The 18,123-nt window shown below is 46.6% G+C and overlaps 1 protein-coding gene across 1 annotated transcript in view; it reads left to right on the top strand.

Moving 5' to 3' along the window:
• Positions 1 to 18,123, top strand: part of LOC115408749 (kelch domain-containing protein 8B-like) — a 240,265-nt gene that overhangs the window by 177,838 nt on the left and 44,304 nt on the right. The window lies entirely within an intron of this gene.

Genomic DNA, 18,123 nt, shown 5'->3' with positions numbered 1-18,123 from the left:
TTCTTCTGTCAGGTGTTGGAACGGCTCCACGAACAGAGTGTGAGTTTCTTCCTCCAGCTATATTTAGTGCAATATAATATTTGTCGCTGGTTGTTTTCCTGTTAGACGAGGCAGAAAGGAGGAAAACAGGTGATGCTAAAGGCACCTTGTTTCACTTGGTGCTTCAGATGATGAGGACGCCGCTGTCCCTCTTCCTGGTTGGTCAAATGTCTCTGTGGTCTTCTTTGACCGATTTAATGAAATGTTTACATGACCGCTAATTATTCAGTTAAAGCCTTTGAGGAACATTTACTTGTCAGCATTAGAAACAACGTGCGTCATATGAAGATCTTTATGACGGACGTCCATGTTTAGCTTGAAAGACGAGGTGGAAAATGTCCCATCAAGCTCTTCTCTGTTCCTCGCACCGCCACATTTCTGTTCCTCCACATTTCAGAGACTCCTCATTACTTCAAGCCATTTCACATCTCAGAGCTACTTTTCAGAAATATAAACTCGGCTCGGTCTGCCGCTTCATGTAGGTGGAGGAATGCAAACGCTGCTGCTGATTTTCTCTAGTTTCTGGGACATCTCAGCGTTATTGATAGTTTATTGAATCAGAAACCTTTTTAATCAGTGTGCAGAGTGCAGATGCACTGCAGTGACTGAAATGACGGGTTTAGATTTTTTGAATCTTGTGCACGTTTGGCAAATTCTGCTTTGATCGGAAGAGCCGACATTGAAGAATCAAGCAGAGACGTCACTCTGAACTCTCGGCCGCCACAAGACAGTTTATCTCTGCAGTGACTTTTCTGAAGCCTGCTGCTTAAAACTCAAACAAACGAACTGAACTGCTGTTTTTCAAAAGATTCTGGCTGATCTGTCTGAAAATGAAGCCTTTTCTTTCAGGATGTAGATTTGATAATTAGGCATCAACACTCTTCTGGATTCAGTCGTGGTGTCGACCAGCTTATGAAGCGTGCAGCTATAATCACACCTCATTACCAGAAGGTGTCTCACTGCTGCTCTGATCATTAATTTCAATGTAATGGGCTGCAGTTAAGTTGCATATTCATAAGCCTGAGATCACATTTATGAATCAAGAACAAAGACATGAGGAGTCCTCTGGAAGACCTTCCACTGTTCTGCCGCTGACTTTGGGACCGGGTGGAAAGTTTGGCGCCGGGTCTGTGCAGAGTGACGGCCGGTGGCTGCTGATGGACGGCACATTTGAACTGTGCAGGATTCAGAGGGAGGGCTCTCTTTACAACCTGCTGCTCTCACGAGCCACACTGAGTGCTTTCAACAAGTACATAAAGACACACCAGCGGGTCTGGCTTCTCTCTGAGAGTTGTGATTGTACTTCTCTCCATCGGGCCTTTCAGAGAGCCGTGAGCAGGACCCGAGTCTCTCAGCTCAGAGTCTTTACTGTCTGCACAGTATTGACCCGACAGCTGAAAGCCACTCTGCAGGAAGAGGAAATAAAGGATATTAGTGTTTGGAGCAGAACTCAGACATCTCGTCGTTTTCCATCCATAATCAGAGGTCGCTCTCTTTTGTTTGCTCTCTTAAGGAGGCTCTTATTGCCCTTTGATGCTTGGTTAAAATTTCTCAGCACTGCTGGGAGATGAATTGGCACCACTGCTTCGTCTCTGGAGAGGCCTTTTGCAAATACATAAATCCCATTTCTACAAGCAACAGCATGGTCACATTTAGCGCAAAGTAGCTATTACCTCCTGAGAGTGGTCATTTCCATATCACTCTTTCTAATGTGGCGCGCTCCACCAGAGGCTCGAAATGCCTTGCTTGTTTTTGAGTGTGGAAATAGAGCTTGAAATTAAGCAACAACCAGAGCAATCATGAAACAAACAGACTCAGGTCTGAAAATGGGCTATCGGTTGCAGTTAGTTGTTTTGAAAGTGGGGGACATGGTTTACTCGTCACTGAAAGGTAAAAGTAAGAAATTACTGTGGAAAGCAGTAAATATATTTACCATCTTTACTGGGATATAAGTCACCATTTTTTGATCATGTGAATATTACAGAAGTGACTTATAAATCAAAATATAGAGGAACAAACCATCTGGGACCACTAACTATTTCAGCATTACAACAGAAAACTGCAACAGTAGAAAAACCTTCATTACTGCTGAATTTAACTGGCAGAGCAGCTAAAAACAAGCCGCATCGCAGAATTTACAGTAAATGTTCTAGAATATGCAGCTGAATTGGAAACAGAGCAGCAGAGTCACATCTGGGGATGGAAAATGAAATGCATCTGATCCACCAGGAAGACATGAGTTTTCCTCTTCCTCTGTTTTTTGACAGATTTGATTTATAGTCCAGAGATGAAGGCGCTCACAGTAGAATTATTGGCAATTTCTATTTAGGAAACTGCAGACAGTGGTGAAAAGAGTTTCATGAAATTGCGGAAAAACAACAGTGCTTTTATTATTTTACGATTACTAAATTTACTGAAGCTTCTGCAGAATTAAAGAGCGACAGCAGTTCTACTGATGTTTAGTGTGAAAATATTTGAGAATTGACTTTTCATTCATCTTTTTTTTTTCCATTAATCTTGTCTTTTTTTTTTTTAAAGAGTGTCTTTCATCTTCTGAATAACCACATTCAGTCTGAGTGTCACCTGAGCAGGACAGACACTGATGTGGGGAAAAAAAATCAATCAGCCAGATATCAGTGACGTGCTGTGAGCTCTGAGGTTTGGTAAATTTCCACAGACACACCAATGACAACTTCTCTGTGTAGGCAGGTTACTGCCTACTTAATCTTAACAAACTCAAGATTGTAAGACACCTTTACAAAAACCTAAACAGGGACTCGGGTCCCCAGAGTCTCCCACTTAGCTTTACATCTGAAGAGAACACAGTACAGCACATCCTTTGTTTCTGTGAGAAACACACAAGACGGAGAGAATGAGAACTCAGATGTGGAGCTGTCCGTGGTGCTGAAACCTCTCTCAGCATCTCTCTCACTGACTTCTGCCCTGACGCTCTGCCAGTCCCGGCTCCAGCCTCGTGTCGACGGGTGTGTGTGTGTGTGTGTGTGTGTGTGTGTGTGTGTTGGGGGGGGGGGGGGGGGGGGGGGGGGGGTGTTGGCTATGCATAGGTGGAGAAAACGTAACCGAGCAACACAAAAACAGAATCCACAGATCAGAGGTGCTGATCTAATATGTCCAACAACATATGATCATTAACCACATTGCTAAAAAGCACAAATAGTAACAAAACAAATGATAAAAATAGAGACCTTGCCCTCCGGGGCTCGATCCCTAATAACCAGCTCTCACCTTTAGCAGAGCTGGAGTCTCCTGTGTTTTGGAATTTTCAATAGCACAGCACTTCATATTGATTTGATTTGACCAAGTCAGCGGAGTTTGCTGTTGTTTTTTAAGCACATAATAGACTGAAACCTTAATTTTTTTAATGAAATATGACATTTTGACTGAGGGGGCGGGGCAGTCTGCATGAGGGGGCGATGCTACATGCATGTGCTGCCCCTCTTGCTCTTAATTAATGACTTCAAGTGATCATCCAGTTGACATCAATAAAAACAAGCATTTCAAATCCATAAAACAATAACGTGATGTTTCACCATAATCAGCATGCAGCTTCCACAATACACAATGAACACGACTGGAGAGAGAGAGAGAGAGAGAGTGAGAGAGAGAGAGAGAGAGAGAGAGAGAGAGTTTGAGTTTAAAAAACCCTTTATTACTCAGTATATTGCACTACAGTACTATATTCAGTCAAAAAGCCAAACAGCTCAAAGATTCGTAAAAACAAACACAGGCAATCAAAGCCTTAAAAAAGAATGTCCAGCTGTCCGTCTCCTCCCACCCGACACAGAACCTCCCTCACAGCCCACAAACCACTGAAGGTCTGCACATCGTCCATCAGGTGGAAGAACGCAAACTCGACTTTCAGCCTGGACCGAATCAGGCCTTTCAAAACGTGAACCAGGTCTGTGCTGCCGGACCCTTGGGCCTGGTTCTTACGGGTCAACCACACGGCCAGCTTGGCCGAGGCAGAGAGGAAGTTCAGCAGGCAGTGCACGGCCTTTTTCCTGGCTGAATATCTGGGCCAAAAATGAACACTGGGAAGGAGAAAGTTTCCCCGCGGGCAAGAAACCAGGATCTTAAGACGGAAAAAAGAGGAGGCAGCCGCGGACACTCTGTGAACACGTGTTGCAGCGTTTCCGGTTGGTTGCAGAACCCGCACTCCTCTCCCACCCGGACTCGATGTGTGCTCTGTGTCTGTTTGTAGCGATCGCCCCATGCACACCCTCCACTGGAGGTCCGCTGCCCGCTTTCTCAACAGGCAGCTTATACAGGGTCCACCAGCTGCCCTTCGGAGAAGAGTCTGGACCAAAGAACCCGGCCCACCTGGACTCCCTGACCACAGACAGAGTTCGGAGGTTCAGGACCTTCACACAGGTTCTGTACAGGTCTTTCTTGGTTGCCTCCTTGAACCTGTCCAGGTTTGTCCCTCTGAAGGACAGTAGCAGGCCCTCCTCCTCCCGCCATCCGCCCACCGCCGGGCTGACAGACAACGGAGGGAAACCATACTCGCCCTCCTCACTCCAGTGCTGGATGACAGTCCGGTCCTTGAGAAAGCCCCTCAGAGGCTGCGGCAGGGCCTCACAGACCTCCTTCACCACCCTCTGGATCAGCCTGAGGGAGGTGATGCCGCTCCTGTCCCGTAGCTCCTCTGCAGACCCAGATGTCATCTTCAGCAGGTGGCCCAGTTTGGTGCATCCTGCTTCCCTCAGGCTGGAACGCAGTCCTGCAGATTCCAGTGATCGAGTCCGGATTAATCCATTTGCAAACAGCGGCTCATGCAGCACCCACATGCCTGGAGTCTCACCAGCCACCCGGGTATGGTCCAGGGTCCTCCAGGCCTGCAGCACAGAGCTGTAGAATGGCGTAAGCCCGGTCAGGTCCAGGCTCCCCGGGTCCAGCAGGAAGAGCTGCTTATCATAGTTCAGCCGTCCGGCTCTCCTGAGCAGCAGACGGGCCGTAGCCAACCAGCTGGGACCACAGTCATAGAGGAGTCTCTGAGCAGCCTGGAGGCGAAAGCCGCTGACTTTCGACTGGATATGAACCAGACCCTGGCCTCCTTCAGCCAGCGGTAGATAGAGGGCCGCCGCTCTGATCCAGTGGTGTCCCGACCAGAAGAAGTCCAGGATGGTCCTCTGGATGTCCTCCACCAGGCCTCTGGGCGGAGTCACAGCAACCAGCCTGTGCCAGAGCGTCGAGGCAACCAAGTTGTTGGCAACCAGAACTCTCCCCCTATACGACAACTGGGGCAGCAGCCATTTCCATTTAGACAACCTCGCACACACCTTGTCCTTCACTCCCTCCCAGTTCTTCATAAGGAACCTGTCTGTACCCAGAAAAACACCCAACACCTTCATTCCTTCCCTCCCCCACTGCAACCCTCCAGGAAGACTGGGCACTGCCTGCTCCCTCCACCCTCCGAGTAGCAGCGCCCCGCTCTTAGCCCAGTTCACGTGGGCTGAGGTGGCCCTTTCATACAGTGAAAGTGCTTCCTGCAGACACCTGACATCCTCCTGGCTACTGACAAAGATGTTGATGTCGTCTGCATAAGCAGAAATAGCCGGAGGACGCTCGATGCTGCAGGGCCCAGAAGAAAACAACCCGCTGAGCCGCTCCCTCAGTCTGCACAGCATCGGCTCGATGGCCAGGCTGTACAGCTGTCCAGAGATGGGACAGCCCTGCTGATCCCCGCTGGACAGGAACTGGACGACTCAGCCCAGGCCCCACCTTCACCAAACACTGTGCACCGTGATACAAGAGACCAATCCACGACACAAAACCTTGACCAAAACCAAAAGCCCGAAGTGCAGGAAACTAATAAGAGTGATCGACCCGGTCAAAAGCCTTCTCTTGATCCAGCGACACAATGCCACAGTCCAAATTAAACAAAGTAGACACATCTATCACGTCTCTAATTAAGAAAATACTGTCCATGATCGTTCTCCCTGGAATGCAGTAACTCTGATCAGGGTCCACAATACTGCCCAGGACCTCCCGTAGTCTGTTGGAGAGAGCTCTGGACAGGATCTTATAGTCCGTGCAGAGCAGGGCCACAGGCCTCCAGTTTTTTAAAAGAGTCAAGTCTCCTTTCTTTGGGAGCAGGGACAGTACAGCTCTCCTGCAGGACATTGGGAGAGATCCAGACTGCAGACCCTCCAGCAGTACACTGTGAAGGTCCTGTCCCAGAACCCTCCAGAACCTTTTAAAGAAGTCAGTAGAGAGCCCGTCGATCCCCGGTGCTCGTCCCGAGGACATCTGACCCACAGCTTCTGTCAGCTCTTCAAGAGTCAGCTCACCGTCCAAGAAGCCCTCTCATCCCGACTGAGCTGTGGGAGACCCTCCAGAAGCTCCTCCCGACACTCCAGGTCACAGTCCTCTGCCCCGAACAGCTGTGAGTAAAAATCCACAGCGAGGCCCCTCATCTCAGCTGGGTCTGATGTAATCCTCCCACCTGGAAGCTGAAGGCAGGTCATCTTCTTCTTCTGGGCCGCCGACCTCTCCAGGTTGAAGAAGAAGGCGCTCGGGGCATCCATATCCTTCAGCTGGAGATACCGAGACCTCACCAGTGCTCCTTTCACCCTCTCCTGTAAGAAGGAGCTCAGCTCCATCCTCTTCTCCCGCAGCAGGGGAGCGGTGGTGGGATCAGCCTGCCGGTGTAGTCGGCCCTCAAGGTCCTGGATCTCAGCCTCCAGGTCCCTGATGGCAGCCTTCAGACGAGAAGAAGAGTGGGAGGAGTACTGCTGGCAAAAAACCCGAATCTGGGCTTTACCAACCTCCCACCACAGCTTCAGTGAACCCAGCTGATCCTTTTTCCCCTGCCATTGTCTCCAGAAGGTCTGAAAGCTCTGGCAGAAGACCTGGTCCTGGAGCAGTTTATTATTGAAATGCCAGTACGATGAGATCCTCTCGGTGGGAGAGAGGATCAGCTGTGAGGTAACGAGGTGGTGGTCTGTGAAGCCCACAGGACTGATGGTGCAGTGGACCAGTTGGGAGGTGAGGGTTTTGGAGATGTAGATCCTGTCCAGCCTGGCAGCACTGACCCTGTTGTTGCTGACCCGGACCCAGGTGTACTGTCTGGATCTGTCGTGCTTCACCCTGTAAGTGTCCACTAGGTCCAGCTGGGAGATGACGGAGGTCAGGGTGCGGGCGGATTGTGGGTGGGGCTCCTCACCGATCCTGTCAGTACAGAAATCTACGGTGCAGTTAAAGTCCCCTCCGATCACCAGCTGGTCCTGGTGGTGAGTCATTAGCTGGTCTTTTAAAATATTGAAAAAAGAAATTCTATCAGCTCCAATAGTTGGAGCGTAGACGTTAACAAAACAAAAAATAGTGTTCATGATTTCTGCTCTGACCACCAGCAGCCGGCCGTGCACCACCTCCTCACGGGACAGAATGTTCGCATTAGCAGAATCTTTGAACAGCACAGCCACTCCAGCACTGGAGTTTGACCCATGGCTGAAGGTGCAGGAGCCCCCCCACCACAAAGTCCAGGCACTCTCATCAGAGGGGGAGGTGTGGGTTTCCTGGAGAAACAAGACGTCCACCCTCTTCTGGTTGGATGTTTCCGTAATCAGAGCTCTTTTCTGCCTGTCTCTACCACCATTAATGTTAAGCGAGCCGATGGTGAGACTGCTCATAGAGAGGAGAGAGAGAGACAGACAGCAGAGGGACAGGAGACAGTATGAAGAGAGACACACCCTGTGACGCATGATCATTTATTTCTTAGTCCTTTTAACTGTTGTCCTACCGGCTTTCCTGAGTGCCGTTATATGTTTTTTGAGACGGAAGCGCTTCTTCTCTTCAAGGAGGTCGAAACCAACCTGCTTCTTCAAAACATTCACAGTCCTAATGAATTTCTCCACGCTGTCAAAGTAGTCGGTCACCTTCACCTGTTTCTTATGATAAGTGTTGTCCATGAAGCTGTTAATCTCTTCCAGAGTGTAGATGTCATTCTTATCTGAAGCCTCAGCAACGGAGGAGATGTCAGACTCTTCCCCTTCCTCCTCCATCTCCTCCCCCTCTCCTGCACAGGACGCCTGAGTCGCCTCAACCACGTGCTCTCCAGCTTCCTCACTGAGGACCCCCCCCCCACCTGACTGGCCCCCACCTGACTGTCCTTCACCCGAGTCCGCCGCAGAAGCTGACTGGGAGATTTCCTCCTGTACTTCCTCGACCGGGGAGCCCCCGACAGGCGCGATCCCCGCGTCAGCGCTGCGCGCCTCCGCGGGTCCCGCCTCGGCGCCGCGCGCCCCAGCGGGCCCCGCATCCGCGGGCCCCCCGTCGGCACCGCGCGCCCCGGCGGGCCCCGCGTCCGCAGGCTCCCCGTCGGCACCGCGCGCCCCGGCGGGCCCCGCGTCCGCGGGCCCCCCGTCGGCACCGCGTGCCTCAGCGGCAGCCCCCGCGGGGCGCCGTGCTCCACCTGCAGCAGCAGCCCCCCGCTGTGCAGCGTGCGGACAGGAGACACGTTTATGACCCACATCTCCACACTCAAAGCACTTCATGTGTCCAGAGCTCGCGTAGACCATGTAGGACCCGTCTCCATATCGGACCCGGAAGGAGACCTCCAGGGTCTGGGACGGAGAGTCCAGAAACATAAACACCTGCCTCCTCAGTGAGTTCACGTGTCCGATTTTAGAATCCTTGCAACCTAAGTTTACTTTTTTGAAGCCGCTTGCAAGTTTACCGAACCTCCGGAGCTCGTGCTCCAGCTGCTCGTCCTTGATGAACGGCGGCACTCCGGACACGGTGATCCGGGTGGAGGGGACCGACAGCGGGGAGACCTGGACAAACATTTCCCGGATGAAAACCCCGCTCTCGATGAGCTGAAACACCTGAGCCTCACTTTTCATAAACACCACCACTCCTTTATTCATCCTGGAGGCATACAGCAGGTTGTCATAGCCCACCTGCGCCCCCAGGGCCAGCAGAACCTCCTCCACCGACACCTGGTCCGGTGGAACCAGACGGATTCCCTGGCGGAGGGACGGAGCCGGCGGCTCGGCGGCCGCCGCCATTCCTCCCCGAACCCCCGGCAACACCCTTACCGGTGAGCCGGTCCTCAGTCGGACACGCTAGGAAACAGTAAAAAGACTCTTACCTGATCAGCAAAGAACAACAGGAAAGAAAACACCCGAAAAAACAGGTGAAATCCCGCCACGCTCTCACAACCTCCACCCTCCACCACCGGACGCTCACGCTCACGCATGCGCACGAGAGAGAGAGAGAGAGAGGAGAGGAGAGGAGAGAGAGAGAGAGAGGAGAGGAGAGATGAGAGAGAGAGAGAGAGAGAGAGAGATGCAGTTTTTACATCATTAAGAGGGCTGACAGTTCACCAAACCTCTACTGTTCAACAAAACCAGAAAATTAAGTTCTCCCAAGTTCTTGAGTCTCGTCTCCATTTGACAGTTGATGCTGTCCAGGATCCTGTGAAACAGCTTTTGTCTCTCATCTTGTCGACCAGGTTCAACACTTTTCACGGCTCCTGAAAAAGGTCATGAAAAGGTCATAAAATGACTCACGCTGGTTGCTCGAGGTTTTCATGGAGTCACTGACCCGAGAGGAGCAGAGTCACACTGTATGTCCATCACCCTGAATAACACGGAGCAGTACGTCTGTCTCTGTGAAAACCGCGCTGGACACCATGAGAAGGACGCTTCAGAGAGCCAGAGGCCATGTCCATCCCAGCAGCCTGTCCATCCCAGGAGCCTGTCCATCCCAGTCATCTCTGTCTTCTTGTGAAAGAATCTCTGCACAGCAGAACATGACGGTCTTAACAAGTCTGGAGTTTGGCTTCCATCTGGCAGCTGCTGCGCGTTAAACATCAGACTTCATCAAACAGATGGCTGCAGTTTGTAGATTTGCTGAAATGAGCTGAAGCCTTCTGGAATCTTAAAAAAGACTTCACACTCAGTGATCATCTAGCAGACTGAGAGAGGATGAAGCTGACTTGTGTCTGTAGCAGTGGGTTGACAATGCTTCCAGTGTGTGATTTTTGGCTGCATTCCATTTAGCTTCAATTCCATAACTGATGTGCCTTCATATGTTTGCACCACCAACTTGTGTGCAGTTTAACTTCTCCACCTTAGATATAGATTGGATTGATGTTGTTTTCCTGTCGTCATTGACATGACCAAAGCCCAGATCAGCCTCCTTCACCTCACACATATGGTAAAATAACAGAGTTGAGCCTCATTTGTGATGTGTGTAGTTTCGTCTACCTCCACAGAATAATTAGAATCATTTCATTTATTCCTTTCAGCCTCAGGTAGACAGTTCCCATCATGCCTCCCCATACTGAAAAATATTCAAACCAGCAGATTGAAGCTCATGATCTAATTGTCTCCAGCCAGCAGTGAGGACTCCCCCTCATGACATCTGTGTCAGTCTTCTGAGTCCAGAGTCCAGAATTCTGTCTGACTTGTAAAAGCCTTTACCTACTGAACTGTGATCCTGGAACAACTGAAAAAAGTCCCTGCAGCATCAGAATTTCATCACCCCAAGCAGAATCTTTTGCAGCAGAATGTCATTGCTTTTCTTTAGCTGGACTGAAGTCTGGATGAAGGATGTCTTGATTGTGTTTTTCTTGTCTTTCTGCTCACTCGTTTGGATGATATTGACATGCCTCTTGGCCAGGACTCCCTCAAATAAAATACTTTATCTCTGTGAAAATAAAGTTTAAAAAAGCTCCATGTTTATCAGTGATTGGAGAGATGTAGTCAGGTTGAGACATGAAAGCAGAGATTAGATTTCCTCTGAGCTGTTGGCAGGCAGGCCGTCAGTAAAGCTGTCAAAATATTCATTTTAAAGTTTTTTATTTGTGTTCAGGGAGACATTGGTGGTTTGAAGGTTTTCATTTCAAGCACAAAGGAAATGGGTTTGATTTATAATCTCACCTGTCAAACTTTATGCTGTCACTTAAACGAGTTTGTCTTGGATTCTACAAACCATAAAATAAAAGTAACAGACTGAAAATACAAGTTATATATTTATATATATATATATATATATATATATATAATATATATATAATATATTATATAATATATATATATATATATATATATATACATATACAATGGGGGAAATAAGTATTGAACGCATTAACTGTTTTGTCATTACATTTATTTCCAAAGATGCAATTCATATGACATTTCTTCCAGACACTGGTATTAACTCAAATAATCCACACATGAAAAGAAATCACAACATTCAAATCCATAAATAGTGATTATGTGGAATTAAGTGCAATAACACAGGAAAAAAGTATTGAACACACCATGGGAAAGCTGTATAGTTTGTCAAGGAAAGGCACCATACCATCTCACACCTGAAAGTAATTAGTCTTTGTACTTCCTATAAGTGCAAACCAACATCAGCTGGGTTAGTGCTAATTGATGGCCCTATAAACAGGTTGTTTTTTCACCAAGTAGTCAAACAAGACACATCTCATGATGGGTAAAAGCAAGGAGCTCTCTCAAGACCTTCACAGCCTGATTGTTGCTCAGCATCAGAATGGAACTGGTTACAGACTTATCTCAAAGAATCTGAGTATTCCAGTAAGCACCGTTGGGGCCATTATCCGCAAGTGGAAGAAGCATCACCTTATCATCAACAGGCCGCGCACAGGAGCTCCTCGCAAGATTTCTGACCAGGGAGTCAGAAAGATGGTCAGAAGAGTTCTCAAAGAGCCAAGGACCACCCGGAAAGCACTCCAGCAAGACATGGAGGCAGCAGGTACAAGTGTTACAGAGAACACGATAGGCAATGCACTCCACCGCCATGGCCTCTATGGACGCTCAGCCCGCAAGACTCCGTTCCTCAAAAAAAGGCATGTTGAAGCTCGTCTAAAGTTTGCTAAACAGCATCTGGATAAGCCTGTGGAATACTGGGAGAATGTTGTCTGGTCAGATGAGACCAAAATTGAACTTTTTGGCTGTCATACCACACACCATGTTTGGAGGAGAAATGGCACTGCACATCACCCAAATAACACTATACCAACAGTGAAATTTGGTGGTGGAAACATCATGGCATGGGGTTGTTTCTCATCTCGTGGTACTGGCAGACTTCATATAATTGAAGGAGCAATGAATGGAAACATCTATCGGCAAATTCTTGAGATGAACCTCCTGCCATCCACCAGGATGATGAAGATGAGACGGGGCTGGACCTTTCAACAGGACAACGATCCGAAGCACACGGCAAAGTTGACTCTCGAATGGTTTAAAAAAAAGAAAATCAATGTGTTAGAATGGCCCAGTCAATCACCTGACTTAAATCCGATCGAACATTTGTGGAAAGAACTAAAGATAAGGGTTCACCAGAGGGCACCAAAGAATATTCAGGATTTGAAGACAATCTGTGCGGAGGAATGGGCAAAAATCACACCTGAGCAGTGTGGGCGATTAGTTCATACATACAACAAGCGTCTGGAAGCAGTCATTGCAAACAAAGGCTTCTCCACAAAGTATTAAACGAGTCTCAGATAGTGTGTTCAATACTTTTTTCCTGTGTTATTGCACATAATTCCACATAATCACTATTTATGGATTTGAATGTTGTGATTTCTTTTCATGTGTGGATTATTTGAGTTAATACCAGTGTCTGGAAGAAATGTCACATGAATTGCTTCTTTGGAAATAAATGTAATGACAAAACAGTTAATGCGTTCAATACTTATTTCCCCCATTGTATGTATATATATATATATATATATATATATATATATATATACATATAAGTATTCATTCATGAATCTTTCAGACCAAACGGCCCTCACTCTGCTGTGTTTCAGGATGATCAGCCCCTCTGAGTTCCAATATGCGAGCTGGACAACAACCTTTTTAAATTTTCCTGCCACTTTATTCTGTATACTAAGGCTCACTGTTAGACGTAAGAAATTTGAAATTTAATATATATTAACTGTTAGTGGAATGTAAGTCATCATTTTTTGATCATGTGACTTATATTACAGAAGTCATATATACCAAATATAGTGGAACAAACCATCTGGGACAAATATATATGACTGTATTACAACAGAAAGCTGTGACATTACCTCAGAAAGACTTTATTACTTCTGTATTTAACTGGTAGAGCAAAAAAATTATGTGCACAAAAAGCTGCATAGCAGAATTGTCACTAAATATAGAATATGTAGAAAACTCCTAAATGGAGCAGCAGTGTTACATGTGGGTATGAAAATGAAATACATCTGACACACTGGTGTGACATATATCAGATGAGTTTTCCTCTCCCTCTGTTTTTTGACAGATGTGATTTATAATCCAGAGATTAAGGCGCTCATGGCAGAATTATTGGTCTGTTGTGATACATTTGCTGCATTTTTTTATTTACTATACTGCGGATAGTGATGTAAAGGGAGTTCAGTGAACTTGCAGAAAAACAACTGTGCTTTCAATGGAAAATTTACAAAAATGTGTGCAGAATAGAGACAGCGGCTGTTTAGTTCCCATGATTTTATTTTTTTAATACTGCATATATTCTTCTGAATAACCACATGCAGTCTGATTATCAACTGACCAGAACAGACACTGATGTGGGAAACAAAATCACTCAACCAAACATCACATGTGCTGTTCGCTCTCAGGTTTGGTCGACAGACAGTCGCAAATTGCAACAGACACACCAATGACAGCTTCTATGTTAGGCAGGTTCGTGCCTGCTGACTCGAACAAAATCAAGATCAGAAGACACCATTAATAAAACTTAAACAGTGATTCACATCCCCAGAGTCAAACACTGCCTTTACATCTCATGACAACACATTACAGCACATTCCTTGTTTGGGTAAGAGAAGCAAATGATGAGGAAAAGTGCAGCGCTGGTGTGGAGCTGTCCATGGTGCTGAAACCTCTCTCTCTCTCTCTCTCTCTCTCTCTCTCTCCCTTAATTCATGCCATTCACACGGCCATCCAGTTGATATCAGCTGTTAAAAACAAGCATTTCAAATCCGTAAACCAGCAGTGAGAGGTTTGTCCATATTCACCATGGGGGGGTTACACAATACACAATGAACAGTACTACAGAGAGAGAGATGAAGTCCATGGTGCCTTTTCTTTTTCTAATAATCATAATAAGAAATCTTACATATTGCAGCTAGAGGACCCTGAAAAGTCACATATGTAGCATTTCCATGCAGACCAATTCATTTCAATGTGTTAATGTCATCTGGAAACTGCACTGGACAGAGAGGGGCGACTCTGCCACCGAAGCCACGTGGTCACAACGCTCAGGAATTCAGTCTGCTCAGTAATCTCATCATGTCACATGATGTACAGATGTCAGAGCGACATGCTGAGAGAATAAAGGCTTATCTGCTCACTGTACTGGAATCATTAACTCTACAATCATCCTGTTTCTTAACCTGCTGCCAGGAAGGGTTTGGATGAGAGGGTGCTTGAAGCCCCGTTCATCCATCCATCCATCCATCTTCCACGACTTCATCTTTCCATCCACCCAAGGGTAGACTCACTCACACACTTACTCACACACACACACACACACACGCCCTTCAGTGCTAAATCTGCTTGCTCGGTCAAACACAGATCAGCCTCATCCTGCCCTGAAAACGCCCACAATCAACCATAAAGGATCATTGCAAAACCGCTCCTGGAAAACTACTCAGACTTGAGTCTGTGCATCACTGATAGTTTATGAGGAGTCTCAACTCTCCACTTTGAGTTGGGTGTTATAAATCACTGCAGCAGTGTCTGCAGCAGTGGAGGAAATGTGTGGCAGTGAACTGGAGAAACACAATATCATTTTTTTAAAGAATGAGTACAAGCTTGAATAGTAACTTTCCGCTATTTGTTGTTTCAGAGCAAAGATAAAAGTACTTAATAAATGCCAAAGAGTCCATTTTAACTCCATACACAATGATATGTTCAGGCTGTGCATCCGATTAAAATCCTCCTGGATCCACTGAGCATTTTAATTAATGAGAGACATCTGGCGAACTCCACTTGTCCAAATGGGTGGTTAGTACACTGGTTGTTAAGTTGCTGGTGTTGTGATACTTGCCAGGTTGTTTTGGATATTGGGGAGTTTTCTCGAGAACGAGCGCTGTTCTCGGTTTCAGTGCATCTCTAACGTGAACTGAGTCCTGCTGATACAACATGAAACGTGCCACACAGAGCATGGAAACATAATTCAGAGCAGATCAGTCAGCTTTCTGAGATGGCTGTAAAGATAACTTCCTAATTTATTGTGCAGCCATGTCTGGATTATTGAAACATGCTAAATGAAGAGAGATAAGAAGTGACTCTTTCTTACTTTTCTTTCTATCTGCATTGAAGCAACAGCAGCATGAGCCTGGTGTCCCTGTAGAAAATCAATCCTGATAAAGGCTGAATAAAATAGGTTTTAGAACTGTGTAATCAGATTACAGGAAAAGGGGCTGCTGGCTATTGTCAAGTGTGAATATTTCTGTTTTCCTTTATTATTTGGGTTGTGTAAATTTCACGCCTGACTTCAGTGCTCTGAGCTGAGAGCGAGTGTGGCTCGGAGCGCTGATCATATGTAAATGAGCAGTGCATTGTGGGTCCTCTCAGCCTGGCAGTGCTGCAGCAGAACACTTTCTCTCCTTCATTCTGCTGTCAGAGCGTCTGTCTTGGTGCAGTGTTGCACCGACGCTACGGCTGAATGTGAACGACCTGAACTCACTGGGTAACCACACGCAGCATGTTCCGCTCCGATCATCCCGTCTTTCTTTCCTCTCACACCCAACACTTCCCACTCACTCTGACTCTTTGTCTCGCTGCTCGCTATCGATCCCCTCTGCCTCCCGGCCCACTCCAGCTGACCCTCTTCCACTTTCTTCTCGCACTCCTCCACATTCGCTCTCTCCTCCCTTTACCCAGTTCCACAGTTTCTCTGTCTCGTCTCTTTGTTTATGAATTTTACTCTCTCCTGTTACTCCTTTCTCCCATACACTCCACCGTCCCGAACATCATCCGTAACAACTCTGATTCTCCCACTGTTGCTGTGAGAGGGTTGTTATTATTATTCTCAGAGTCTCGGATGTTGCGGATCTTGAACCTGAACACAGGCTGTGTCCTCTGGGTTCATGAACTCCTGTACTGCTTCATGTTGAGGCTTCAGAATTCAGTTGAGGCTTTTATATTCATTTTATTGCTTGAGCATTTCTGATGTGGGTTTAGCAATCTTTTCTGGCTTTAGCATTCCTGTTGTGGCTTTAGTATTCTGTCGAGGCTTTAATAGTATCTTACTGCTTGAGCATCTGTGGTGTGGCTGTAGCGTTATTCAGCTTTCCTGTTCTGCCTTTAGCCTTCATGTTGTGGCCTTTGTCTTCCTGTCCACTGGTTCCAAACTGCTTTAAACATGTCTGTCAAGAAACCTAATCCTGATCCAGTGTCATTTAAATATCTATTGGTTAATCTCCAAACTAACATTTTTATCATTTCTAAAAATAATTTCCTTCATGAACTCTAACAATGTTTGGAACAACTTTCAATGTGGTCACAGAGCTTTTCACAGCAGAGACAGAGACGACCTGCTGCTCGCTGCTGACTGAGAGGTCACTGCTCTGGTTTAGTTCTTTCAGATTTAAGTGCTGCTTTTGACACCATTGACCACAGCTTACTTCTCCACCGCTGAGAGGACTGGGGAGGGATCAGTGGTCTGGCTCTCAGCCTTCTCTGCTCCTGCCTCACCACAAGGACCTTCTCAATTCCACTCGCAGATTGCTCATCCTCAGCTGCTGGGTTGATCTGAGGGGTGCCGCAGGGCTCAGTCCTCAGGTTGATTCTCTTCTCAGTCTCCTTACTGCCCCTGGCCAGATCAGAGCAGCTTAAATTCTCATCTCTACGCCGATGATTCTCAGTTATACATACCTTAAAACCCACAGATCCAAGCAGTTTCATCCTTCTTAAATGGAGTCCTGGATGTCCCAAACTTTCTCAAACCTAACAATGACAAAACCAAAGTGATTTTCTTTGGCCTTAAACCCACCTCTGCTCTGACCACATCTCTGGAGCTTCCACTAAGAAACCTGAAGCAGTTCATCAGAAATCCTGGAGTCCTATTTGACACCAACTGATCGACTGACGACCAGGTTATCAGTTTTTAGTTCCTGTTTTTCCCACTTCAGACAAATATCCCAAATCTGATCATTGTGATCATCCACTGATCTGCTGTTCATGCTTGGACTATTGCAGTGCTCTTCTCACTGGCATCAGCAAGTGCTCCTTTATTTGAACAGGCAGAGGTGCACAGCCCACTTCGGGGTCACAACCCAGCAGTTGAGAGTCACTCCGCCCCCTCCCCTCCTCTCCCCCAGTGCCTCCACCTTTCCTTCCAGTTTCAGTTCACAAGGTTAAATTTGGATTGTGGAATTAAAAATAAAACTCAAGTCGTTGGCATCCCTGAAGAGTTTCCCATCACTCCACTTCTATTTATTATTTTCTTTCAGTTCAAAATGAAATATGGTCCCAGCGCTGGTCTGCGAGCTCGGCAGACTTCCACAGAAACGTCAAGTAAGTGTGTGTGACAGCAGGGCGGGGATTAAACAGGACAGAGGCGTTGAAGGACAATCGAGCTGCAACAAAATCCTTGACTTTGTAGTTTTTATGGACTTCCTAAACCTGTAGAAATGTGGATTTTACATATTTATGATAAGACCGAAGTTATTAAATTATTTTTTCTTTTTTAAACTTTTGGAATTAATAGAGAGCTCAGAATAAACCAACCAGCTCAAAACATTTTTATCTGGAAAAAATAAAGTTCTTTTTTTTTTCAGTATTTCACATCTTCAGCAAAAAATAATTGCAGAAAATACTCATAAACGTGAAAGGATGAAAACTACTACTTGAACACGGTGATCATCATTCAGTATCTGATCTGGTGTGTGTGTGTGTGTGTATGTGTGTGTGTGTGTACTTGTACAGCTATATGTTGTGAGGACCTTTTGTGAGGACATTGGGTTTTAACCTTACAAGTGAGGACAATTTTTGGAAAGTGAGGACATTTTGGCCGGTCCCTCACTATTTGACACACCTTTTTTTGGCCTTTTTGAGGGTTAAGACTTGA

This window comes from Salarias fasciatus, chromosome 20, assembly GCF_902148845.1.
Source record: "Salarias fasciatus chromosome 20, fSalaFa1.1, whole genome shotgun sequence".
In the NCBI taxonomy this organism is placed as follows: Eukaryota; Metazoa; Chordata; class Actinopteri; order Blenniiformes; family Blenniidae; genus Salarias; species Salarias fasciatus.
The sequence above is the reverse complement of the archived record's forward strand: the minus strand, read 5'-3'. Positions and strand labels throughout refer to the sequence as shown.